This window comes from Sus scrofa, chromosome 18 (assembly GCF_000003025.6).
Source record: "Sus scrofa isolate TJ Tabasco breed Duroc chromosome 18, Sscrofa11.1, whole genome shotgun sequence".
NCBI classification, from domain to species: domain Eukaryota; kingdom Metazoa; phylum Chordata; class Mammalia; order Artiodactyla; family Suidae; genus Sus; species Sus scrofa.
Genome location: NC_010460.4, coordinates 39,334,290 through 39,349,136, shown reverse-complemented (window position 1 = coordinate 39,349,136; position 14,847 = coordinate 39,334,290). Strand labels below are relative to the sequence as shown.

Below are 14,847 nucleotides of genomic sequence, written 5' to 3'. Positions count from 1 at the left end.
GACTCAGCTTGAATAATGGCTTCGAGTTTTAGATAAATATGTATGTTAAGGAAGATGAAGATAATTTGCCTGCCTCTCTTTTAAAACTCATTTTGAAGAGAAGAATGAAATAAGATCACATTGGCTGCATTTCAAACGCTTGGTAGCCACATGTGGCCAGTGGCTACCATATTGGATAGAGCAAATGTAGACATTGCCATCACTGCAGAAAATTCTACTGGACAGCTCTGCTTTAAGTCTCCTAGTGAGTTCACTTTAAGCCCCAGAAAGAGATCAGAACACACACCCTCCCCAAACTATCTTTGGTTTTATGATTACTTCAGACATTCCCAGAACATTTCAAAGAATGTCACCAAATTATTTTTAAGTTAATTTATGCCAATTCAGGTCAATTAAAACAAAAAAGATGTTACATTCCATTTCTTTCTGTGAAGAGTAAAGCCTTTTTATTGTTCACATCTTCTCAGAAGAGCTATTTGAGCAGGTCTGAAAATAGAACCTGTTCAGAGAGTGCAGGCTTGTTTGTTTCACCAGTTACATCATCAGCACCTTTTGGAGATGGCTATGTGCACTGGGCCCCTTGGTGCTGCTCAAGTGTTGTTTAATTGGCCAGACTCCTTTGTTTTCTCTTCCTTCGGGTCTTCTGCTTTTTTCATTGAGACATTCTGGTGCCCTCCAAAGAGTGGGATCCACGGTTAACTGATAAGTAAACAGTATATCTCGTGTGTGTGTGTGTGTGTGTGTGTGTGTGTGTGTGTCTTTTTAGGGCTGCACCGGTGGCATATGAAAGTTCCCAGGCTAGGGATCGAATCAGAGCTGTAGCCTCCAGCCTACATCACAGCCACAGGAACGCAGGATCCGAGCCACATCTGTGACCTACACCACAGCTCACGGCAAAGCCGGATCCTTAACCCACTGAGCGAGGCCAGGAATTGAAACTGCATCCTCATGGATACTAGTCAGATTGGTTTCCACTGAGTCATAATGGGAACTCTTGGTATATCCTTATATACAGGAGTCACAGAAATGTCAGGTTGGCATCTTGAATGGAAACTTCCCACTTGGCCTTCCCTCGTTATAAAATACAGTTATCCTTTTTAGGATTAAGCTCCCACCTCTTGTCGTGTAACAATTTGGAGAAAGCAATTTCAAAACACGACCAAACAAATAATGATTCAGATTCAGACAGCCTAGGAAAGGCCTTGGAGAGCTTTACTTACTTCTGGGACAAGCCCCAGACTCGCAGATCTGGGAGAGGAGGGGCGAGGGAAACAAGTGGGGCAGATGAAGGTGCTCCTGAGGACGGGAGGAGAAAACGACACATGCAAAGAGCGTCTCACCATCTCTCACCCCCTCTGGTAGCTGCCATCTCCTTCTTCATTCTAACCCTCAGGCAGACCTGCTGGAACTTTGCCTGCGGAGGCGAGAGCGTCACACATCAATGAACACATCTTCAGGCAAACATTGCTTCCTGCGAGGGTCCACTTGGCTCATCACAGAACAGAAATGAGAACGAGTCACATGACCTGGTTTTCCTCTTCCATGCCTTGCATCTGTACAGACTCTTTCCATTTTAAAGGTCTTCCTTCAGCAATGTATTTATTGAGCAATAATATTTTGTTCAATGGACTAAACGAGGCATCAAAGATAGTAAGATAAATAAGAAGTTTTCTTTGACCTTAAAGAGTTCAGTGACTATTAGAGGGATGTAAAACACCTGGCATGAATGTCGCCGCATTCACCTCGCTTATCACAGGAGACATTGTGCCTTTATTATTCATTCATCCAAATACTGAGTATCTACTGTGTATTCAGACTGAGCCGGCGCTAGAGATACCAAGGTATAAAATTCAGGTAAGATCTCTGCCCTCATGAAGTCTACATTTAACGTTCTCCCATTGAATTCAAATATGCCCTCAGGGAGTTCCCGTCATGGCTCTGACTAGCATCCATGAGGATGCAGGTTCGATCCCTGGCCTTGCTCAGTGGGTTGAGGATTGGGCATTGCCATAGGCTGTGATGTAGGTCGTAGATGAGGCTTGTTTCTGGTATGGCTGTGGCTCTAGCGTAGGCTGGCAGCTACATCTCTGATTGGACCCCTAGCCTAGGAACCTCCATATGTGGCGGGTGTAGCACTAAAATTAAAAAAGAAAGTATGGCCTCAGAATCCTTCTCAACACAGTGCTCTAGTATCACTAATTCCTGAGGCTGGTAGAGAAAAGGCCCATTGTCTGTCTGAACCATGGTTTGACAGGAGAGATAGATCTATACATAAAATACTGCAATGCAAGGTGACAAACACTACAGCAGAGATGCACATTAAGTTGTCCTGGAACATAGAAAGTGGTGACTCACCTGTGCCCAGGGAAATCAAGGGAACTCCTAGAGGAAATGCAGGTTTTAAGAGACTTGAAAGAAGCATAGGAGTCCATAAAGCAGGGCAGAAGTGGTCAGTAGAAGGAAGCGCTGCAGGCAGAGGCAGGAGCACCCGCAGAGCCCAGGGCTTGAAAGGCCACTGGTGATATTCAGGGAACACATGACGAGAGTCCCCCGTGTGGCCAGTGGGTGAAAGTGCTGTGGTGGCCAGAGCAGGCAAGGCTGTAGATGCAGGATTAGGCTCTGTCGTGAAAGGTCATCTATTCCATGTTGTGGAGTTTGCATTTCATCCTGATGGCGATTCTGGGAGGAGCAGTTTAAGGAAAGTGATGTGCTCAAACCTAAAAGGGAAGCAGTAGCATTTAATGCTTTTGAGAGCACAGACACTGAGCCAACAGCCTAGGTGTGATTCCATCTCTGCCACTCACTAGCTGTGTGGCCCCGGGCATGCCAGTCAGCACTTCTGTGCCTCAGTTTCCTCATCAGTAAAGTAGAGAATGATGGTAACAGCATTCACTGCATTGTGATGATTAAAGAACTAATATATGTAAAGTGCTTAGAACACTGGCACACAGAAGCCCTTTATGTGGGCTGTTTCTATGCTTATAACGCTGTTTTTGCAAATTTGGGAGCCGAAGCACAGAAAGACAAAATAATTTACTCTGGACTACAATGCTCCTTTGTGGTGGAGGCTGGATACCAATCCATCACACCAAACTGCTTTGAACAGGAGCATTATCAAACACTCATCTCTCAATGAATCCTAGTAGATACAGTTTTGTTTGTTTAGATGATGAAGAGGAAATTAATTCTCTTAAAACTCTCTGTCATTTTGATTTCCCCCTTTTATCTTAAGATGCTCCAGCTGCTTTCCATATTGTGTTCTTTCACGCTGTTGTTCTTTTACTTTAACATGTACCATTTCAATTTCCCAAAACACAGTGCAATTTATCATAATGTAAAACAAATAAATAAATAAATCTAAGAGAAACATAAAGCACATTTTTTTCTCCAAGAAACTTCTCTGTTCCAAAGCACAGACAGAGAAAACCCAGTGGCACCTTCAACAAACATATACATCAATAAGTGCATTAATCATATCACTGTAAGAAGCTAGTCCAGCTCTGCTGGAATTTTTTTTGCTTAAGATTGAGAGAGAAAGCACGTCTTTGAAGGCTGGCCAGATTGTCCAATCACTGCACCAAGTCCAAGCCATTTAAACTTGGTATTAAGTATTTTGCAAAACAAGCACATTAGCTATTAAACTGTTCTCAAGGAGGCATTTTCCTAGTCTCTCTATATAATAACCAAAATCTTTTGCTCCCCCAATGAATCCTGTAATATCTGTGGTCAGAAGTAGAGATTCTTACCATCAGTTTGTGTTAAAATCAAGCTGTCTGCCCATTCCTGAAGTGAAGTGAGTGTTTAGGAATTGGAGTCTATAATCAGGAACAAGAGAAGGCATTGAAGTGGACAGGAGAAAAGGAAATGATATTTTCAGTTGTTTATCTTTGGCTAAGACAACCACTGTAGAAGTATGGACTTCTACTTCCATATGTGCACATATAGGTCTAAGAACTCTAGGTTTTTGCTGTTGGTGAAAGAAAAGAGTTGAAGCTTATTTAAGGGGCACTGATGATGTAATGAGGTATATGGTTGGCATGTTCTAGTAATTCCTAGAGGAAGAATTTTATGGTAGAGTGGAATCTGTAAAACACCCTGGGTTAGAGAAGGATGTTTAGGTGAGGGGTCTCCATCAGTATACCTATGCCCAGTGGTTATCAAGGCTGCACTTTGTCCAGCTGGGGGTTGGAGCCTCATATACAACAGCTGGTTGAAGAAGCACAAATATCAGCCCATGGTCAAGAATCACAGATTCTGTGATTCTCAAATCTGAGGCATATTAAAATTTCTTGAGAAGATGTATTTTCTTTCCTTTTTTAAAAAGTAAAAAAAAATAGGATCATAATATATACTTATAAAGTACAGAAAACCTAAGTGTATAGCTCATGAATATTTAAAAGTGGCCTCACCCATGCATCACCTGGAACAAAATATAGACCACTAGCAGCACCCTACAAATCTCCCTTCAGCTCTTGACTGGCCAGTATCTGCTGGACCCACAAAGGCAGTTACCACAGACTCGCCTCCCCATAGAGTTGTTTTGCTTGCTTCTGAACTTTATTTTCATGGGATTATACAGGACATATTCTTTGGTGCCTGGATTCTTTCATCAGTATCACGTCTATGAGACTCATTCACGCTGCTACATATAGGAGCAGTTTGCTCTTTTTCGCAGGTGTATACTCTGGCTATGATGATAGGTACATACAAATTTATGTCTTATTATATATCTTCTTGATGAATTACTATCTATTTTGATGAATTGAAATTTTTCTCATAAATATCTCTTTCATTCCTTGTAATATTTGTTCCCTTAAAGTTTTTGCTGACTGATGTTAATACAGCAATGTCAGCTTTTTTTTTTTCATTAGGGTTTATATGTCTGTTTCTATCCCGTTTCTTTCAACATTTCTGTTTTCTTGTATTTTATATACATATATGTAATACTACAGGAATAAAATATATATGCTACTAATATTTTTTATTTTTTGTCTTTTGTCTATTTAGGGCCACACCCACAGCATATGCAGGTTCCCAGGCTAGGGGTCTAATTGGAGCTGTAGCTGCCAATCTACACCACAGCCACAGCAACTTGGGATCCGAGCCACGTCTGCAACCTACACTACAGCTCATGGCAACACCAGATCCTTATCCCACTGAGTGCAGCCAGGGTTTGAACCCACAACCTTATGGTTCCTAGTCGGATTAGTTTCCGCTGTGCCATGAGGGGAACTCCTATATGCTACTAGTATTTAGGTATTTTATATATATATATATATGATATAGGAATATATATAGGATTTTATTTTATTAAATTTTTTACTTGGATATTTTTTTTCTTTTTACAGCCACACATGTGGCATATGGAAGTTCCTGGACCAGGGGTTGAATCAGAGCTGCAGCTCCCAGCCTGTGCCACAGCCACATCAACACGGGCTCCAAGCTGCATCTATGAACTTCTGTGCTTGCAGAAATGCTGGATCCTTAACCCACTGAGTGAGGTCAGGGATAGAACTCACGTCTTCACAGAGACAATGTCAGGTCCTTAACCTGCTGAGTCACAACACGAACTCCTACTTGGATAATTTAGTCTAGCTTCAGTTAAAATAATTATTGATATATCTGGAGTTAAAAATACCATTTTATAATTAGTTTGCTATTTGTCCTACCTTATCCTTGCTCCTTTTTTCTTCTTGCCTTCTTTTGTATTATTTTAGTACTTAAAAATTCTATTATCTTTTTAGTTACATATTCTCATTGTTCTTTTAATGGCTACCTGTAATGGATCCTCGAGTTAATAGAGTCTACTTTAAATGAGTACCTCTATGACGTCTCAGATAATGCAAGGGCTTCACAATAATTTTTCTATTTATATCATTTCCCACGTTTGTGCTATTGTCATTGCTTCCTTTAATTCTACATTTATTCAAACCCTTAGAAGATATTATTATTATTAAAAAGGGAATATTAATTTAATTTACTCACATTCTTCCATTTCAGTGCTATCCGTTCCTTCTTACATTTGCTTCCTTCCACTTGGGATCATGCCTCTCCTGCCTGATGAATTCTCTTTAAGTTCTATGGGGGAGGGGGTGGAGTCCTTGCTAGAATAAATACCTTCTGTTTTTGTTGGTCAAAGAATCCTCATTTTACCTCATTTCGGAAACAATTCTAAGTTGACATGTATTTTCTTTCTGTACTATAACCACATCATTCTCTAGTCCAGTGGCTTCCACTGTTTCTACTGAAAATTCAGATTTCAGTTTTACTGCTGCTCTTAGAAGGTCATGTGTCTTTTTTTCCCTGACAGCTTTTAAGATTTTCTTTTTTTTATTATGAAGTATCAAGGTGTGCTTTTCTTTGTATTTATCCTATCTGGGTTTAAGAGAGTCTTGAATCCGTGGCTTTACATATATATATTTAAATAAATTTCAGATAACCTTTGGCTAGTTTTTCTTCACATATTTCTTTTGCTCCATTCTCTCCTCACTTTGATCCCAACCACACAATGTAGACATTTTCACTATATTCCATTTGCACCTTACCCTTTTTTAGTTTCTAGCCTATTACTGGCACGTGCTTCAATTCAGTTATTTTCCGCAATCTTCCCGCTGCTCGATCCTCTCTTCTAGTTTGTCTAATGTACTGTTACACTCATCTATTTAACTCTTAATTTTAATATCACTTTTTTTGTTGTTCTAGAAGTGCCATTTGATTCTTATCATTTTTGTCCACTGGAGAAATAATCCTTTCCTCTTTTTCTTGAACTCATTACTTGAAGATATTTTAAAATCCATGTCTGATAACTTCAATACTGTGATCATCCATGGTTTGTTTCCATCACATGGATTTGTTTTTTCCTTTTTTCTCTTGCCTTTTAGTCATCTGGTCCAGTTTCCTGGCATGGCTATTAATTTGAATGCCAGACTTTATCCATGAAAAATAGTCTGAAAAATAAATGGGGCTCTGGAAGATTTTATCTTCCTCCAGAGTGAATTTAATATTCTTCTGGCAGGCAGATGGAATATAGGCAGATGACCTTAATGCAAGCAGCAGGTTCCTATGATTTTAGGGTTTTGAGGCATATGCATTTTTTGTTTGTCTTTACCTTAGGGAGTAGCTCTTTTTTGAAAGGGGCAAATCAACGAAAATCCGCAGACATTTATAATGGCCTCACCTCCCTAGCAGACCCAACTCTAATTATTAGTCTCTCCAGTACCATGAGACTGCCTAGATTTCCATTTAGCTATTTAGCTTTTCAGCAGATGCTTTTTGCTTAGATTCTTGGCTTCTAGTACTGCCTACTCTTCCCACCTTCATGCACCACTTAAGAATCGACAAATGCCTTAAGAGGAAATGGCAGACATTTGGGGCTTACTTCTATGTGGTTTTCCTTTCCAAAGGATCTTCATCTCTCACGTCCTTGTCACACTGGTACCCCTAAACTCTATTTTTTTTTTTTTAATTTTTTATCCTAGAAGGATGGCTGAAGTTTTTAGGCCACTCATTTTGGTTCAGCCTCTATGCTCCATAACATGAATTGGCAAATACTCCAAAGGATAATAAAATTAAAAAATTAAAATTAAAATCCTATACCCCAAACAAAACAAAAACAACTGCTTACCTCAATGGGCTTTTCTTCTATATTGTTATTTCTTCTGCTTCTATTTACTTTTAACTTTTTTTATGCAATGATTTTTATTTTTTTCATTATAGCTGGTTTACAGTGTTCTGTCAATTTTCTCCTGTACAGCATGGTGATCCAGTCACACATACGTGCACACATTCTTTTTCTCACATTATCATACTCCATCATAAGTGACTAGACATAGTTACCAGTGCTACACAGCAGGATCTCATTGCTTATCCATTCTAAAGGCAATAGTCTGAATCTATTAACCCCAAGTTCCCAATCCATCCCACTCCCTCCCCCTTTCTGCTGGCAACCACAAGTCTATTTTCCAAGTCCATGAGGTTCTTTTCTGTGGAAAGGTTCTTTTGTGCTGTATATTAGATTCCAGATATAATTGATACCATATGGTATTTGTATTTCTCTTTCTGACTTACTTCACTTAGTATGAGAGTCTCTAGTTCCATCCATGTTGCTGCAAATGGCATTATTTTGTTCTTTTTTCATGACTGAGTAGTATTCCATTGTGTACATATACCACATCTTCTTAATCCAATCATCTGTCCATGGACATTTAGGTTGTTTCCATGTCTTGGCTATTGTGAATAGTACTGCAATGAATATGTGTGTGCATGTGTCTTTTTCAAGGAAAGCTTTGTCTGGATAGATGCCCAAGGGTGGGATTGCTGGGTCATATGGTAGTTCTATGTATAGATTTCTAAGGTACCTCCATACTGTTTTCCATAGTGATTGTACCAACTTACATCCCCACCAACAATGAAAGAGGGTTCCCTTTTATCCACATCCTCTCCAGCATTTGCTATTTGTGGGCTTATTAATGATGGCCATTCTGACTGGTATGAGGTGGTATCTTGTGGTAGTTTTGATTTGCATTTCTCTAATAATCAATGATGTTGAGCATTTTTTAATGTGTTTGTTGGTCATCTGTATCTTCTTTGGAGAAATGTCTATTCGTGTCTTTTGCCCATTTTTCAATTGGGTTGTTGGCTTTTTTGCTGTTGAGTTGTATATTTTAGAGATTGAGCCCTTGTCAGTTGCATCATTTGAAACTATTTTCTCCCACTCTGTAAGTTGTCTTTCTGTTTTCTTTTTGGTTTCCTTTGCTGTGCAAAAGCTTGTCAGTTTGATTAGGTTCCATTGGTTTATTTTTGCTTTTATTTCTGACGCTTTGGGAGACTGACCTGAGGAAACATTTGTAAGGCTGATGTCAGAGAATGTCTTGCCTACTTTCTATCATTTTATTGCATTGGTTAATGCCTCTCTAAAAGCTTGCTCTTGGTTTGCTCATTATCTCACTTAATTTAGGTCTCCATTTGAGGTCAGTTTCTCAGGGAAGCTTGAGGCTGTACTAGCACCAACATTTCCTCTCTTACTTTTTTTTTTTCTTTTTTCTTTTTAGGGCTGCACCCATGGCATATGGAAGTTCCCAGGCTAGGGGTTCCTATGCCACAGTCATAGCAACATGGGATCCGAGCTGTGTCTATAAACTACACTGCAGCTCGTGGCAACACTGAATCTTTAACCCAGAGTGAGGCCAGGGTTTGAACTTGTATCATAATGGATACTAGTCAGTTTCATTACTGCTGAGCAACAATGGGAATTCCCATTCTCTCTTGCTTTCTATCTTTTGTCAAAGCTCTTGACTTTAACAAACTTATGCTATTTACTTGTTTACATTTTTCATGACTCTCTCCTTTCTGGAATGTAAGCTTCATGAAGGCAGAGATTTTAAGTTCTTCTCACTTCATTTCCAGTGTCTAGGACTGACAGTTTATGACATAATGTAATCATCCATAAGTATTTGTCCAATGCACTAAAGGTACTTCCCTAAAGCATATAATATGGTTGCCCTTTCACAGAAGATTTCCTCAGGAAAGTCCAGCAATATGAGAAGGCAGGGTGAGGACACCTAGTATCTAAGACAGAATGAACTGTATAATTCGAATATTTAGTGGCCATCAGGGAAAGAATGCCTGAGGCATCTATTCACAGGATGAGAATCTTTCTGATTGTTTACCTATTTTATATACAGCTACTTTATGTACGGTAGTGTGCATCTGTCAATCCCACACTCCTAATTTATCCTTCTCCCTGTTCTCTTTGATGCCATACCTTTAAAAATAGTATAAATGAACTTACTTACAAAACAGAAACAGGCTCACAGATTTAAGTGTGCTATTCTTATTTCCATGGTCTTCCAAAGAGTGTAATTCTACTTTTAATTCCTAATTGAATGAAATGGTTCCTTGGGCTTTTTTTGTTCTCACTTTTTAAATTTTTATATTTTATAGTTTTACTATTTTGTTATCAAATAATATAGCTTATACATTTACAACTTTTCAAAATGAATTAAGGCTCAATTTTTGGTTTAATAGAAAATCAGTTTTAATATAACTATTTTATAGTTTCACAGAATGTTTGTGTAACTCTTACAAAATTCAATATTAATTTTTTCAACAATTTCAATCACATTACTCAAAATTTCTGTGCCCTTACTTAATTTTGGTGTATTCTATCACTCAAATAGAAATAATATTAAAGTTTCTCACCATTATTGCACTATGGGTGTTTTTATAAATTTATTTTCCATTTTTATCTCACAGTTTTGTTTTACATATTTTTATTTGCATATATTTTATTAGTCAAATATGAACTGCTTTATTAAAATAGGTACTTAAACAATGTCGCTGTTAATATTTGTTTGTTTTCTTTTGTGGCTGCCCCACAGCATATGGAGTTCCCCTGTCAGGGATCAGATCTGAGCTGCAATTGCAACCTATGCCACAGATGCAGCAACAGAGGGTCCTTTACTCCACTGTGTGGGATTGAAACCACGTTCTGGTGCTGCAGAGAAGCCGCCAATCCCACTGTGCAACAGTGAGAACTCCTGCTGTTATGTTTTAATATGAAGAAATAACTACAGTCTACATGATGACATCTTTCATTAAATGGCATTAATCATTCATGCTAATGTAACATTATCCTGAATAAAAAGGAAACCATATATAGCCAACTTTTACTAAAGAAAGATAAATGTAATTTTTTTTTTTTTTTTTTTTTTTTTTTTTTGCTTTTTAGGGCCACACTTGCAGCATATGGAGATTCCCAGGCTAGGGGTCAAATGGGAGCTATAGCTGCTGGCCTACGCCAAAGCCACAAGCAACGCCAGATCCAAGCCATGTGTCTGTGACCCACATCACAGGTCACAGCAACACCGGATTCTTAACCCACTAAGTAAGGCCAGGGATGGAACCTGCAACCTCATGGTTCCTAGTTGAATTCATTTCTACTGTGCCACAACGGAAACTCTCAATATAATGCATTTTAATAACATTTATTTGGTACCTATTATCTGCACTATTTTTCTTTCCTGAATGAGTAATACTTTAGGTCACAGGAAATATTTGATTAGCTATGTCAACTAAAAATTACCAAAAATGCTTCATTATCTTAACCATTTTTTCTTTAAAAAGGTGAAATTTGTATTTTTCTAGCTTTTCATACACCTACATTAAGTCACATTTATGAAAGCTGACTTATCAGTAATTTCACACTCTTAAAAACAGCAAGGTTTACTCACCTGCCCACTGTTCACCAATAACAGTAGCCAGGCAGTAAGCAAGACTGTAAGCCACCAGCACAATAACCATACTCCTAATTCTCCTTACAAATAGAATTTTAATACTATTTGGGGTGCCAAGAAGATCCAGATGAAAACTGCTTCCTGGCTTTCTTGCAATAAGGAGTGATTGTGTTGCTTTATATATGTAGACATTTTGTTATTGGCTGAATAAAAGTTCATGCTTTTCATCCTAATTTTATACTTTACCCTCAATTATTTATCTTATTAATATGAAATGATTTTCCTCATTCAATTTTAATAATTTTTGCTTTGATTTCCAGATCAGTTAAAATTAATTTTGACTTTTGGAATTTTTATTTTCACCAGATAAATCATAGCCCATCCTTTTTTTTTTTTAAAAAAAACAAGGTATTTTGTTTTAAATGTATTATTTTAAGTAGTATATAGTTAGGTTTTATTTTGTAAAAAACAATCTGCTGGAGATGGGATTAAGGTGGTGGAAAAAAAATTCACAACTACAGACTGAGCAATCTTCACTCAAATGGACCAAAAGATATCCTACTCCAGAATACAAACAGGAAGTGACATCAAGAGGTAGGAGGAGTGATTTTGCAATATAAACCACCCCATACCTCCCAGGTAGGAAGCCCCACAGACTGGAAACTAACTGGTTCACAGAGACTCACCTACAGGAGAGAGAGTTCTGAGCCCCACATCAAACTCTCACGTGTGGGGATCTGGCACTGGGAGGAAGGGCCCCTGGAGCATCTGGCATTGAAGACCAGTGGGGCTTGTGCACAGGAGCTCCACAGGACTGGGGAAAACAGAGACCCCATTCCTAAAAGGTGCACACAGACTTTCACGTGCACTGGGTCCCAGGGCAAAGCAAAGTCTCCATAGGAATCTGGGTCAAACATGACTGCAGTTCTTGGAGGACATCCTGGGAAAACAGGGGTGAATGTAGCTTGTTGGGAGGGAAGGATATCGAAAGCAAAGCTCTGGGGAATATTCAGCAGCATGCCTTTTTCTGGAGATGGCCATTTTGGGAAAGTCTGGCCCTGCCCATCAGTCAGCATTGAGAAGCACCAGGACAAACAACATTCCAGGTGGCATCACAGCCCCACCCCTCAGTAAACAGGCCACCTAAAGACCCCTCAGGCACACAACTGCCTCTAATCCCATCCAGAGACGAAGCCCCACTCACCAGAGGGATTAGAATCAGCTCCACCTACCAATGGGCAGGCATCAGCTCCTCCCAGCAGGAAGCCTACAGCAAGCCCCCATACCAAATTCAGCCACAAGGGGGGCAGACACCAGAAGTAACAGAGGCTACAATTCTAGTATCTGTAAAAAGAGCACCACACCAAAAATCTATAAAAATGAAAAGACAGAGAACTATAACTCAGATGAGGGAGAAAGGAAAAACCCCAGAAAATCAGCTAAGTGATGAGGAGACTCTCAGCATCCAGGAAAAAGACTTTAGATTGCTGACACCGAAGATGATGCAAGACATTGGAAATAAACTGGAGGCAAAGACGGATAACTTACAGGAAACACTGACCAAAGAGATACAAGATATAAAATTTAAACAAGAAGAGATGCAAAATACAATCACTGAAATAAAAAATTCACTAGAGGCAGCTAACAGCAGAATACAGGAGGCAGAATACAAGAGGAGAAGAACAAATAAGCGAGGTGGAGGACAGGTTAGTGGAAGTTATGGATGCAGAACAGAAAAGAGAAAAAAGATTGAAAACAAATGAAGAGAGTCTCAGAGAACTCTGGGACAACGTTAAATGCACCAACACCCACATTATAGGGGTGTCAGAAGAAGAGAGAGAGAAGAGGACAGAAAAAATATTCCAAGAAATAATAGCCGAAAACTTCCCTAACATGGGAAAAGAACCTCCCATTCAAATCCCAGAAGCACAACGAGTACCATATAAAATAAACCCAAGGAGGAATACACTGAGACCTTAATCAAACTGACCAAAATTAAAGACAAAGAGAAAATCTTGAAAGCAGCTAGGGAAAAGAAACAAGTAACACACAAGGGAACCCCAATAAGGTTATCGGCAGATTTTTCAGCTGAAACTCTGCAGGCCAGATGGGACTGGCATGATATACTTAATGAGATGAAAGGAAAAAACCTCCACCCAAGATTACTCTACCCAGCAAGGCTCTCATTCAGATTTGAAGAAGAAATCAAAACCTTCACAGATAAGCAAAAGCTGAGAGAATTCAGCAACACTAAACCAGCCTTACAACAAATATTAAAGGAACTTCTCTCAGACGAAAAGAAAAGATAGCAACAGGAAACAAAAATTCCACAAATGACAAGGCTCACCAGTAAAGGTATATATACAGTAAAGATATGAAATCATCCATGCACAATTATATCACCAAAATCAGAAATCATGAAAATAAGTGGGTACAAATGCAGGACATTGGAGATGAACTTGCAATTAAGAGGACAACAAGTTAAAACAATCTCATATACATACAGACTCATATCAAAACTTCAGAATAACTGCAAACCAAAAATCTACAACTGATACACAAACAAAGAAAAATCAATTCAAATATAACTCTAAAGATAGTCATCAAACCAGAAGAGGAGAGAACAAGAGAAGAAGGAAAGAAAAAAGAGCAACAAAAACAAATCCAAAGTAATTAATAAAATGGCAATAAGAACATATATAGCAATAATTACCTTAAATGTAAATGGACTAAACACCCCAAACAAAAGACATGGACTGGCTGAATGGATACAAAAACAAGACCCTTATATATGCTGTCTTCAAAAGACCCATTTCACTTCTAGGGACATATACAAATTGAAAGTGAGAGGATGGAAGAAAATATTTCATGCAAACAGGGATCAAAAGAAAGCTGGAGTAGCAATACTCATATTAGACAAAATAGACTTTAAAATGAAGAATATTTTAAGGGACAAAGCAGGTCATTACATAATGATCAAAGGATCAATACAAGAAGAAGATAACTATTTTAAATATCTACGCACCCAACATAGGTTCACCACCATATACAAGGCAACTGCGAACAACCTTAAAAGGACAAATTGACAATAACACAATAATAGTGGGGGACTTTAACACCCCACTTACAGCAATGGACAGATCATACAGACAGAAAATCAATAAGGAAACACAGGCCCTGAATGATGCATTAAACCAGAGGGACTTCATAGATATTTATAGGACATTCCATCCAAAAGCAACAGAATACACATTCTTCTCAAGTGCACATGGAACATTCTCTAAGACTGATCACATCTGGGGCTACAAATCCAACCTCGGTAACTTTAAGAAAATTGAAATCGTATCAAGCATCTTTTCTGACCACAACACTATACGACTGGAAATCAACAACAAGAAAAAATCTGCAAAAAACACAAACACATGGAGACTAAACAACATGCTACTAAACAACCAAAGGATCATTGAAGAAATCAAAGGGGAAATTTAAAAAATACCAAGCAGCAAATGACAACGAAGATACAACACTCCAAAACCTACAGGATGGAGCAAAAGCCGTTCTAAGAGGAAAGTTTATAGCAATACAAGCTCACCTCAGAAAACAAGAAAAAGCT

General features: G+C 38.6%; 1 long non-coding RNA gene across 1 annotated transcript in view; it reads right to left on the bottom strand.

The window, feature by feature from the left end:
* The window catches only part of LOC110257625, a 136,625-nt gene continuing 122,973 nt past the window's right edge, over nt 1,196–14,847 (bottom strand). Inside the window, exons 4-5 of the long non-coding RNA XR_002340512.1 lie at nt 2,356–2,717; nt 1,196–1,414 (exon numbers count right to left, since the gene is read on the bottom strand). This is a non-coding gene — a long non-coding RNA (uncharacterized LOC110257625). The remainder of the gene's footprint in view (nt 1,415–2,355; nt 2,718–14,847) is intronic.